An 11,340-nucleotide genomic window follows, 5' to 3' on the forward strand; every position below is an offset into this window, starting at 1 on the left:
AGGCAATATTTAGACTGTGGCATCTTGGGCTCAAGTCTGTAGTTTGTCTCTGTTGGCTGGCAACTGGATCTGAGCAATCCCAAGCAACCTTAGGCCACGTAACCTCTTCTTATATGTCTGATCATATTGAACACCTTAAAGGAAGTCTCAGGCACATAGGGAAATTAAATATTTGGCATTAAGTTTTATCAAACCATGGTGCAATGGATCTCACTGCCTTGATTTGGTGATTTCCTTCTCACCTAGGAAAACACCTGCTTTTTCACCTCCTTACATTCTTCAGGAGATTTTTCTGCCAGTTATGGGGTTATTCTGCAATATTTGAATGCACTGAAACCAGAAAATTCATAGTATTTTCAGACTCTGACATGGTGAAGATTAAGGCTACATGGTAAAAAACATTTCTGTTTCTATGGCTAACAGATTATTTTCCATTAAAGTTACCACAAAACATCTGCAAGAGCTGCTGAACACCATTTTTTCTAACAACCTTTAGAGGCTTTTTACCGAAAACAAGAATTCTTTCTGCATCATGCAGTATCAGTTTCAGTCCTTTCCTCACTTTTGCTGTCTCTGACACACACAAACACACACAAAAACAAACCACAAAAGAAAAAAACACCCACTTGTATTCACATTTAACTGAAGTTTGTTGCCAGGAAAACTAATTCCAGGAACAGAATGAAACATTATCCTCAACTGAAAGGCAATATGCAACAAATGCAAACATATTTAAGCAACAGCTCTACCTGCTTTGATTTTTTCTCCCAAAACAAACGTGCTTGAAAGACTGTCAAACAAAAGCACATCACAGAGAAACGGCCAGGACTAACAGAGGACTTGCAGGCCAGCAGCCAGTCAGACCTACAAACCCACAAAACTGCTTGACATGCAATGCTTTGCAATGCCCGGTTTCTCACTGAGCTATGGCAAACTATTCAGTTCGAAGTATTTACCACAGTATCTCCACATTTATCCAACAGTAAACTGTATAAATAGCTGTAACCAAAATCAGCTTGCTGCCATCTCCTGGTGAGTTTTTTATCCTGGTTCAGCATACTAAACAACCACAAATACAATTATTGCTTGCTCCTATTATCTAGGCTTTTACCTCACATTAAGGCAATACAATATTACTTCTGCAGGTTTGTGATCTCACAGGGAATGAGGATTCTTTTCACAAATCCCCTTTCACTGACCCATGTCTGCAGTAGTCAGTATAGTGACTGTGAGAGGAACAAAGTAGCTTCAATATTAAGTACTAGCCATTATTTTACTTGGAAAAATACACCAATCCAGCAACAAGAAAACATACTTCAGAATCCATCTATTTGCATGAACTGTAAATAGGAGAAACAAAATACAAATAAAGTCAGGAAAGGCAGAATGTGATACTTACTAGGCAAAACAAGGTCAGTTTAACCAAGCCAGAACTGCAAGAGTATAAACGGATGCCACTCCCCGCACTTTCTCCTGCCAGTTAGTCTTGACTCTCCCGTTCTTTGCACTTACCATGTGCAGCTAGATAACATTCCCCACAGAGTGACATATCCTGCGACATGAGAAATCAGTACATGATAATTCCAAGGGGATATACAGAATTAACATAGCCAAGTAATTTCTTCCTGTATTTCAATGAGAAGCAGCAAATTTTTCACAACATATCCAAACTAATTGCAAAGATAAAGAATATAGATAGCCAATCTTAAGTGCACTGTGGTATTAGTTTTGACACTGAGAATATCCAACAGAAAGATGACAGTAATTTGCAAGCCTCTAGCCCATTTAATCCAACCATAACTAGGCTCTTGATCAGCTAAGGTTGACTCACGTGAAAAATTAGTGAGAGACGCTATTTCAAACATTTAGATGAACATGCTCACAGTAAGATTACTCAGAAGGCAGGGCTACCATAGTTCCACTGAGCCCCCAACAATGCTAGGGATACAAAATGCAGATCTGCACATCACTCTGGCAGACAAATCTATAAAAAGTCAGATGCACAATTTGCAGAATGCTTTACAAGGCTGAAAAAATTAGAGTACTCAAATGCAGTAATTCTTTTCCTTAGAGAACAGAAAATACAGATCTCCTGGTCTACTCAAACATAAGTTTCACAGTAGCCTGAAAAGCAAAGACTCTAGAGAGGAAACTGAAAATGGTTGAAAGTCACAAGTTCCCAGCTGATTTCAAAACCCAACATCTATGCCAATACCTACCTTCAAAAACCTGCCAAGAGCAGATAGCTCTGCCATCATGACACTGACACAAGTTTTAATGGAAAAAGTCATTTTTTGGACAGCTGTTGTCCATCAGAAAGTACTGATGGAAATGATCCATGAAAATAGGTTGATTTTTAGGCAACTTAACAAAAGCATTTCTGTTTTTAAAGTCAAACAGGTGTGTTTTCCTGTTAATCTGTCTTCAAATGTCCATAGATCAAGATTTTAATTCCATGTTCTGGCATATTGTTTTTTCTAACCATTACCATTCTCCACTATTTGAGAAACAACGGTTGCAATAAATATTAGCTGATCATTAATACTGATTTCCAAATCTAAACCTGCTAAGCAGCGGGGAGAGGCCTTTGAGACAAATGTTGAGCGAAGCTTACTCTCCCGACCAGCATTACCACAGAGATTGTTTCTCCTGCTGCAGAAAATCTGAAAAGAAAGCCAGTACAGCTGGTCAAGCCCCAGGAAATTATTCTTGGCTCACACCAATTGTTTGCATCTTTCTCCAAGATCAACAGCTTTGATTTTCAAGAACCATCTGTTCATTCTCCCTAAGCACCTTATTATGTTGAAGTGAGTGTATGACCCCTCAATATTGGTTTCAGCCCTGGTCTTTACTGGTATGACCAGCATTCAGCAATTCTAGGTCCCTGTCATCAGTGGGAAAGTCTGGGACAAGACGTATCCTTGGTGGAGGAGAAGCAGGTTAGAAACATTTAAACAGCATACACAGGTCCTTGGAGGATCCACAAGCACTGAGGGAGTTGACCCATGTAATTTTGAAGATATTCTCTTAATCATTGAAGTTTTGACAATAACAGGGAGGTTCCTAAGGGCTGGGAGAAAGTAAATATCACTCCTGTCTCCAAGGAAGGCAAAAGGAGGATCTGGGGAACTACAGGACAGTCAGCCTCAATCCTGGTAAAGATGGCAGAATAAATAATCCTGAAAAACCAATTCCAGACACTGGCTATCAAAAGGGCTGGAGAAGGTAACTTCAGAGTGGCCACAACAGGATGAAGTAACAGGTTACTGTCATAAATATAATTAAATTCAACAAATGGAAATGGACAGTGCTGCATTTGGAGAGGAATAACCCCAGACAGTAGTACAGTTTGACATCCAACCAGCTGGAAAGAAGTTAGTCAGAAAATGCTCTGGTGGTCCTGAGCAGACAAGCTGGCCAAGAGCAAGCCACGTGCCCTTGTGGTGGAGGCCAGCAGCACTCCAAATTGCACAGAACAGAGCACTGTCAGCCCATCAAGGAAAGTGATCCCTCCTCTGTTTGCACAAGGCATCTGAATGCTGTGTCCTCAGTATGAGATGTGGCCATACTGCAGCAATGGGCCACAAACATGCTAAAGGACTGGAACATCTCCAATATGAGGAGAGACTGAAAAAGCTTAGAGAGAAAGCTCAGAGAGATCTTATGTGGCAGGGCTGCTAATAAAGAGGGAGTCAGGCTCTTCTCAGTGGTACCCAGTAACAGGACAGTTATGCCACCCACAGAAGCAGGTAAGAAGTATTCCAAAACAACCCTTGCCACAGCATCACTCAACAAAAATAGACAGCATCTGTGTCCTGTCCTCCAGTTACTTTTTTCTACGTACTGATTCCTATTGCACTACATTTTTATTGTATTAATACAACAAGCAAGACTGGGAAGTTACATGTGGTTTTTTGCTGGTTTTGTCTTTTCCAAATAAACTGTGTGCTGTACTGAAGATAAGGACTTTGACCACTGTAGGTCTGAATTTTCAAGTAGTCTTTAGCAGTTGCATCTCCCATTCATTTCAATGGGATTTGTAGTTACCCTTTACTAGCCCATCTCCGCCCGTATTTTCATTCTTCTATATCACCCTATCTTCCCCAACATCATGAAGAATCAACTACACACTTTACTGTCTTTAGAATGAGAAAAAGTGTTTCATAAAAGTGCATGAAGAGATTACTCTTTTTCCTCCTTTTGAGGTTTCTCACTAAATGTGAACTATACTTCATGAACACAGCAAACATTTGAATACCAAAGGAATCAAGAAAAAAAACTGTAAATCTTGCTTTTGATTTACCACTGACTCTTCACAATCACTTAAACACTATATAGAGTGAACAGAATACAGCAAGTGGAGATACGTCAACTTACACCAGTACTGTAAATATCTAAAGCAGTAATGCCATCTAGTGACCTGATGCCATGTTCTCTCTGCGTTTTGGAGATACTTTATGAGAAAACCTACATTTTTTATAAATACTAAATGAAAAGAGAAGAGACCACAAGAAGGGTTAAAAAAATGTATTAAAAAACAAATGACATCTGTTCTTGCAATTCTACAAGAGTATATCTATAATAGGCACTTAATTCTATCACACTTTACTCCTGCTTAGTAACAAATGAACTTGTAGAAGATAATAGACAATGTGTGACAGCAGTCAGTAGGAAATTGCCAGTCTCTATGAGGAAGACTGAGAAACTGAAGTCAAAGCCAGCACAGGCTTTGCATGTATGTATTTATGTAGGAATAATGAAAATCTTCTGTTAGGATTTTAAGATGTTTTACTTTTATTGCAATTCTGGCCTTTACTAAAGCTCTTTCTTGGAATGCATTTGCCAGTTCATTAACCAATTATTTTCAATACAGCAAAAATTATTAAGGTTTAAGCATCTTCAGCATCTGCTAGAAAATCCCACTCAGTTTTTTAAAAGCTGGTTTAAACTTAAAAGCCAGAATTTAATTAAAACTAATAAAAGAAACAGAACTCTATGGAAATAATTTAATTCAGTTCTTGCTTCCAAGTTTCTCAATATTTGGTGTGCATGAAAACTGTGCACTGTGAAAACAACATCACAAACTGATGAAAAGTGATTCTGCAAGTGCTCCCCATTTCAGAAGACTTCCATGGTTTGACATTTCCAGACTATGATATTCCCGCTCTCCAAGCTACCAAAGTTTCAGTGCTGTCCATAGTAATACACTTCCATTTTCAGAAGCTGTGCCTTGAAGATGGAGCCATTCTGAAAGATACTCTCTCAAGCTCTTAAAAGTGGTTTTCAGGCCAAATAATCTTAGTAACTCCCACTGAAACTAGCTGCCACTGCAGCTACTCAGCACCTAGGTGTTTTATTTCACTTTACCCCTGAGAAATCCTCACAAGAACACAACAGGCAATAACAAACACACTTTTCAGATACCTCTAGAAAGTGACTTCAGGACATCAAGACAGAGATGAGCAGAACATGCTACAATGTTAGACCTCCGTTATTAAAAAGTCTAAAAAACTGGAAAGCCACACTCCAGCTGCCAACTCACTTTCCAAGCAAAAATTTTCCGGATTAGAATGCAAAACTCCCCTTTGCACTGGAAGATGCCACCACTCCGCAACATGGCATCACCATCTCCATCAGTGAGAAGATACACCTAAGTGTCCAGAACTGTCATAACAGTGCCAGGCAAAAAATACTTGCAGCATAGCTGTACCTGGCATTTAGTTTGTTATGAATGGTCTGTTAAAAGGACAGGTGTTTTCACCATAGAGGTCTAACAATTCAAAATTGCACAATCAAATATGTTTGGAGTTTGTTCAGACATTTTTTTTTGCAACACTACCCTCACTAACAAATCCTCTTATCATATGATGTATGAAGTTTTTAAGCATTGCCCAAGCCTATGCTACCATTTCCCATAAATATTAATAAAATATCGGATCTTTAAAATTGGCAAACAGCCAGTGACAATAATTTTGGCCCAAATTACATGACATAGAAGAACTGCCCAAAAAATCAAAGACAGAATCACTGGGTAGCAGAACCCTGCAGGAATATAGACAACACTGGTGAATCTCATAATGAATTATTCTTTCCTGAAATCATATGTACTACAAAATTCAGAAAATCATCCATAAAAATTACTGCCAAGAATCTTTGGTCTTTCCATTGCCATGAACTGCCCAAGAGTCAACAAATAACTTCCACCTTGTAGGACAGCATGGAATGCAACACAAGCACTGTGTAACAGCAAAGCAGAATAGCTACAGGAAACCTCTTCCAAGGACAAGAGAATCAGACATTCCTCACCGTTTATTTCATGGCCTTTGATGACCTGTGCAGCACAGATCATCATACTGTTTCCTCTCATGTTTTGATAAGCCAAATTAGCAGCACATTTCTTACCACTTCCTTTCTTTCCTACAGGTTACCTTACTTGTCACCTCCTTGACTTGTAACAGGTGCTAGTTGTGTCCTATTCTCCATCTCAGTTCATACATTTTCTACAGCATTCACACCACCAGTCCTGTTTTGATTTAAAACATCCATCTTCCACATCTCTAACTAGGCTCTTTGATTAGATTTTTATCTTTTACTCTGAAAGCCTCTTGAGACAAGTCCTGTTTCTACTTGTATTTGTTATTGCTCAATAATTTAAAAAAAATATATAAAATACTGTGTAAATGAACTCTTTAAGCAACTAAAGATGTCCAGACATGAGCACAAGTAAAATTATTGTACTCCTGGCTCCTGAAGTACTTTACGTTAACTGTAAAATTGCTTCTTGCCAAGTTTCCCTAACTGGGTAAGAGCAAAGTACTAAAATTCATGCATCTGGAAGAGACAGTCAGGCTGCCAGAAAGTACACAGATGAGTGATTATGGATTAGATCCAGCCCTTGGGATGTAAATGTATCAGAAACCATTATCAGTGTCCCAGAGAAACACCATTAAATGTGATAGATTATTTATTATTGTTAAACTGTCCAGAAAAGGGACAGAAAGATACTCACACTCTCTGCAGTTGTACTTTGGGCCAATTAAACATTGAGTATCCCAGCTCTAAGCCCACACACAAGGCATCAGACACTGCTGAAAAGCTTCACACAGACTGGAGTTTAGGGAGGTAACACCAGGTAGGATGGTCTGGAAGATACTCTCATATAAAAAAGCTGCTTCCAAATGGTGCCACACTTCAGTTAGCTCAACAGAAGTTGTTAAGCATTGCAGATGGGAAGATGGAGCTCTCATGCAACATTCTGCCACCACTACCATTAGAGTAATTTCTGCCCAAGTTTTTACAAACGACAACACAGAGGACTGAATCAGAACCACGAATGAAATTCAGGCTTGCTAATAAATCCCATGGCCGAAATCAGACTGGAGCACTGATAGCCCTTTAAGTTCCACCTCATGCTATTTTTCCTCAATCTCTGCTTAAAAAAAAACAACACAACAAAAAACCAGTTTCATGGCTAGATACCAAGTATCTTAAATAATTTACCAGTTTAGCACTGAGAAACTTCTGTAGTTACACTGAAGATTAATATACACTCTTCTATGTCCAAAACAATGAAAAGCTACGAATTACTAGGTAAAGCATATCACTTAAATGTACCTTGTAATACACCACAAAAATCTGCTTCCTTCTATTCAACTGTCCCCATGACATGGTAGAGGATGGCTCATCCACTGTGCAAGGCATTACAGGCACCTCAGCTGTGTGCTTATGAAATTACTCAAGGTTCAGTGTCAACTTCCTTAAGCATAAATGGGGTTTGCATAAAATGCAAGAACCAGAAAAGCAGTAATCCTTACCTGCAGCTGCTCCTGTCCTCATACATTCTTAATATGAAACTTTAGTCAGTAGATCCACACAAATTGTGGGAAGGGAAATAAGAAAATATGGCTATGAACTCACCGTAACTCACCACTTATCTCAAGCACCTTCTCACAGTGCACCTGCTGCTACAAAAAGCCAGTTTGCATTGCTGCCCCAATACCCTGGAATTCTTACCCTCATGCCTCCATTGATCAACTCACATACACATAGCATCCACGATTGAAAGAAACTTGGGTGTCAATGTGCCCCATAAGGAATGATGAATGTATTTCTATATTTTCACACACCCATAAATGTCACTTACATTTAGCAGTTTTGTGGTAAACATACATAGTGAGAAGTACCAAGCACTGACCATCATATAATCAGTCACTAGAATATTTATAGCCTTCATATGGGACCCATACGCCAGAGGCCTGGTCACTGTTGCTTGTACTATATTAACTGTAATAGCTAGGTCAAGAGAGTCTTTTCTTAACATCTCAAAGCTGTGACAGAGGATGTCATCTTAATTTTAGAAAATATTTATTTCACAGCCTCTACTTCTTCTGCCTCTCCCAGCTGATTTAAAAAAAAATTCTCAATCCACACCATCACAGAAAGTACAGAACACATGAATGATTTGTAAAAATTGTATCTTTCTGCCTCTATGCAGAATTAACATACAAACTCTATTCGCAGCCATTTGTAACACAAAGAAATTTCATCTCTCAGCTAGTGCTGCTACCACTGGCCACAATGAACCATTCTAAAAGCAGGAGTCACATAGGAGAGGAGACTTGCTTGCATGTATTATGTCTTGTAATAGAGACTTTTTCTGACTACTTGCAGAAATCCACTGGATGAACTGTATTTGTATTTTTTCAATGCTCAGTGAACTAATGCCAGTCAATTACATTTTTTTAGCTTTACCTCTCAATAAAAATAGAATGATGAATGTTCAAGTACAGACAGAACATATACATGACAGACTGCAAAGTTATCCTGCAAAAATTACAGCAACCTTTGTTTTATAATAATTATACATTATTGTATATGCTTACTGCCAAAGATTGTACCACTGGATATTGCAGGATCAGAGAACAAAGGAATGGTTTGAGTTGGAAGGGACCTTAAAGGTCATCTAAATCCAACCCCTCTGCATGGGCAAGACCACCTCCCACTAGATCAGGTTGCTCATAGCCCCATTCAGTCTGGCCTTGAACCTCCCCCAGGGAGGGGGCAGACACAATCTACCTGAACAACCTATTCCAGCATCTCACCTCCCTCACACTAAAGAATTTGCTCCTAATATCTAACCTAAATCTCTCCTTTTCCACCCTCTGATCACCTTCATCTGGTCTTTCTCCAGGACTTCCATGTCCTTCTTATACTTGAGAGGAAAGATATTCCAGACACTTCATCATACCTTTATGAGCAATGTACATATGCTTTGGTAAGAAGCAAACACTGGTATTACCTTCCAAAGTTAAAAAAAAAAAAAAAAAGAGAGAGCAAGAAGAAGTTCATAAACCTGTCCTTTTGGAACTCATTTGGTAAGGATGGGCCAATATAAGCTGTGAAATACTGACTATTCTGCACTGCTGCACTGAATTATGGCATATTCTCCTCTGGAAAGTCAAGTATTTGTACAGTGTACTTCAGATGATAATCCGGCACACCTAACTTCAGGAGCCCAAATTCCTTATTCTTGTGAAGTTAAATGAGAGTCAAGTTATCTTTTTAATAGGAAATTAATGAGAAAATTAATTCCCCAAGCTTAATGGGCAGGTAATTCTGAATGGTATTTCAGGATCTGTATCTTACACACTTAACACTATGCATTATGAATAATATATTCCTCTTCAGTGAATACCTAGTTTCAAAGTAAAAAATATATACAAAGTTGTACGTGTCCCTGCTGTTCTCCCAACTCCTTTCCCTAATCAGCAAATCATTACTTTACAAAAGGATTTTATTCTAAAGTTCAGCATAATTATGGCAGCCTTCTAATATAAGGTGAACCAAAATTTCTTAAGTATCTGCTGCAAACCCAACAAAAACCATAGTAATGCACTTACCTGCAAGCACTAAAGATCCCCAAGGTGCACAGGTATATAATTTCTGCTTTGATATACACATCTATATATCACTTGGACTCTGAGGACAGGTCTTCACTGTAAACTTAAAATTCTTAGCTCTCACTTCTTAATCCAGAACAGTCACTGTAGCAGCAACCCAAAATTCAGTTTAATTTTTTTTTAAGACAGGCCATGATCAAGGAGGTACTATCCACATCCTCAATTGACCTACCCTACTAGCTCACCTAGTATATGAAAGATTACTGCTAGTCTCAGTGACAGACCTATTCTTCAGTACATTACTTGGTTAGAACCAAAAGGTCCTTGTAAATCCAGATGACTGTGCTACATATTTAGGTTCTTGATAGCACAGTCCTCCAAGACAAGAATCAAATCACTATTACTTCTCTTTACAAAGTATTTTGCATAGTCAAATATAAATACTATTTTTTAAAAAAAAGTACTGATACACAGAATAAAGAATGGAAGAAGCAGGTATTCTTGTACCTTACAAAGAGTTTTATAGAAATACTAAAAATACAGTTTGTAATCTGCTTGGAACCAACATTCCTATTTTTCTTTGTGGAGTACATGTGCTTATTACTCACGATGAATAACAACAATGCACACCAGCTTGATACAGACTCTGGGTGCGAATTTTGTACTTTTAAACTCTTCATAACTATTTAGTAGCTTCAAAACAAAGTCATGTAACCTAAATGTGTCAGAAATATTTTTTTCCTCAATAATTATTTTATTCTTAACCTGCAAATATGGGAGAAAGGACACTATGCCTATGGGCCTAAGTTAACTTATTTTAAGAAAAGTTTGCTAACATTCACAAGACTAATAAAACTTCTAACGAATCCTGGTATTTTCTGTTGTCTCTTCAATTTCTAAGGCTCTACCTCTGTACATTTTCCAGCATTAAGCACACTCCCAGAGGAAGTATCACTTTATTAAATTAAAATACAGACCTAAAGACAGTAACACCCATTCAAAAGCAAGTTTCAGGCCAAACAGTGGCAAGCTCTCCTCTCAGAGATGCAATCCACCTACATAAGAAAAACAGGAAGCCTCCCTGCCATTTGTTTTACTTCTATAATAAAAAAAAGAACCATGTGATTTAGCAAGCAGAATGGGGGGAAAACACTTCCTGTTTTAAAGCCTTAAGTACTCTAAGATACTTCCATTTACAATTTTTCATGTGCAGCCTAGCTGTGAGTAACAGTGCAGCCCTAAAGAACAGCACAGCCTCCTAGTCAAGTTACCACTACTCCAAGCTCCTTCCCCCAGCCACTTCTACATACCCACAGGAGCAGAGCTGACAAACACACTTCTTCAAGGATGGAACTGTCTGCAAATGCTCAGGTGATGCAGTAGACATGTTTGCTAAGAAAAACAATTATGGATCAAGACTTTTCCGGCATATGCTCTCCAG

Source organism: Chaetura pelagica, unplaced genomic scaffold (genome assembly GCF_000747805.2).
Source record: "Chaetura pelagica isolate M959 unplaced genomic scaffold, ChaPel_1.0 scaffold232, whole genome shotgun sequence".
Classification (NCBI taxonomy): domain Eukaryota; kingdom Metazoa; phylum Chordata; class Aves; order Apodiformes; family Apodidae; genus Chaetura; species Chaetura pelagica.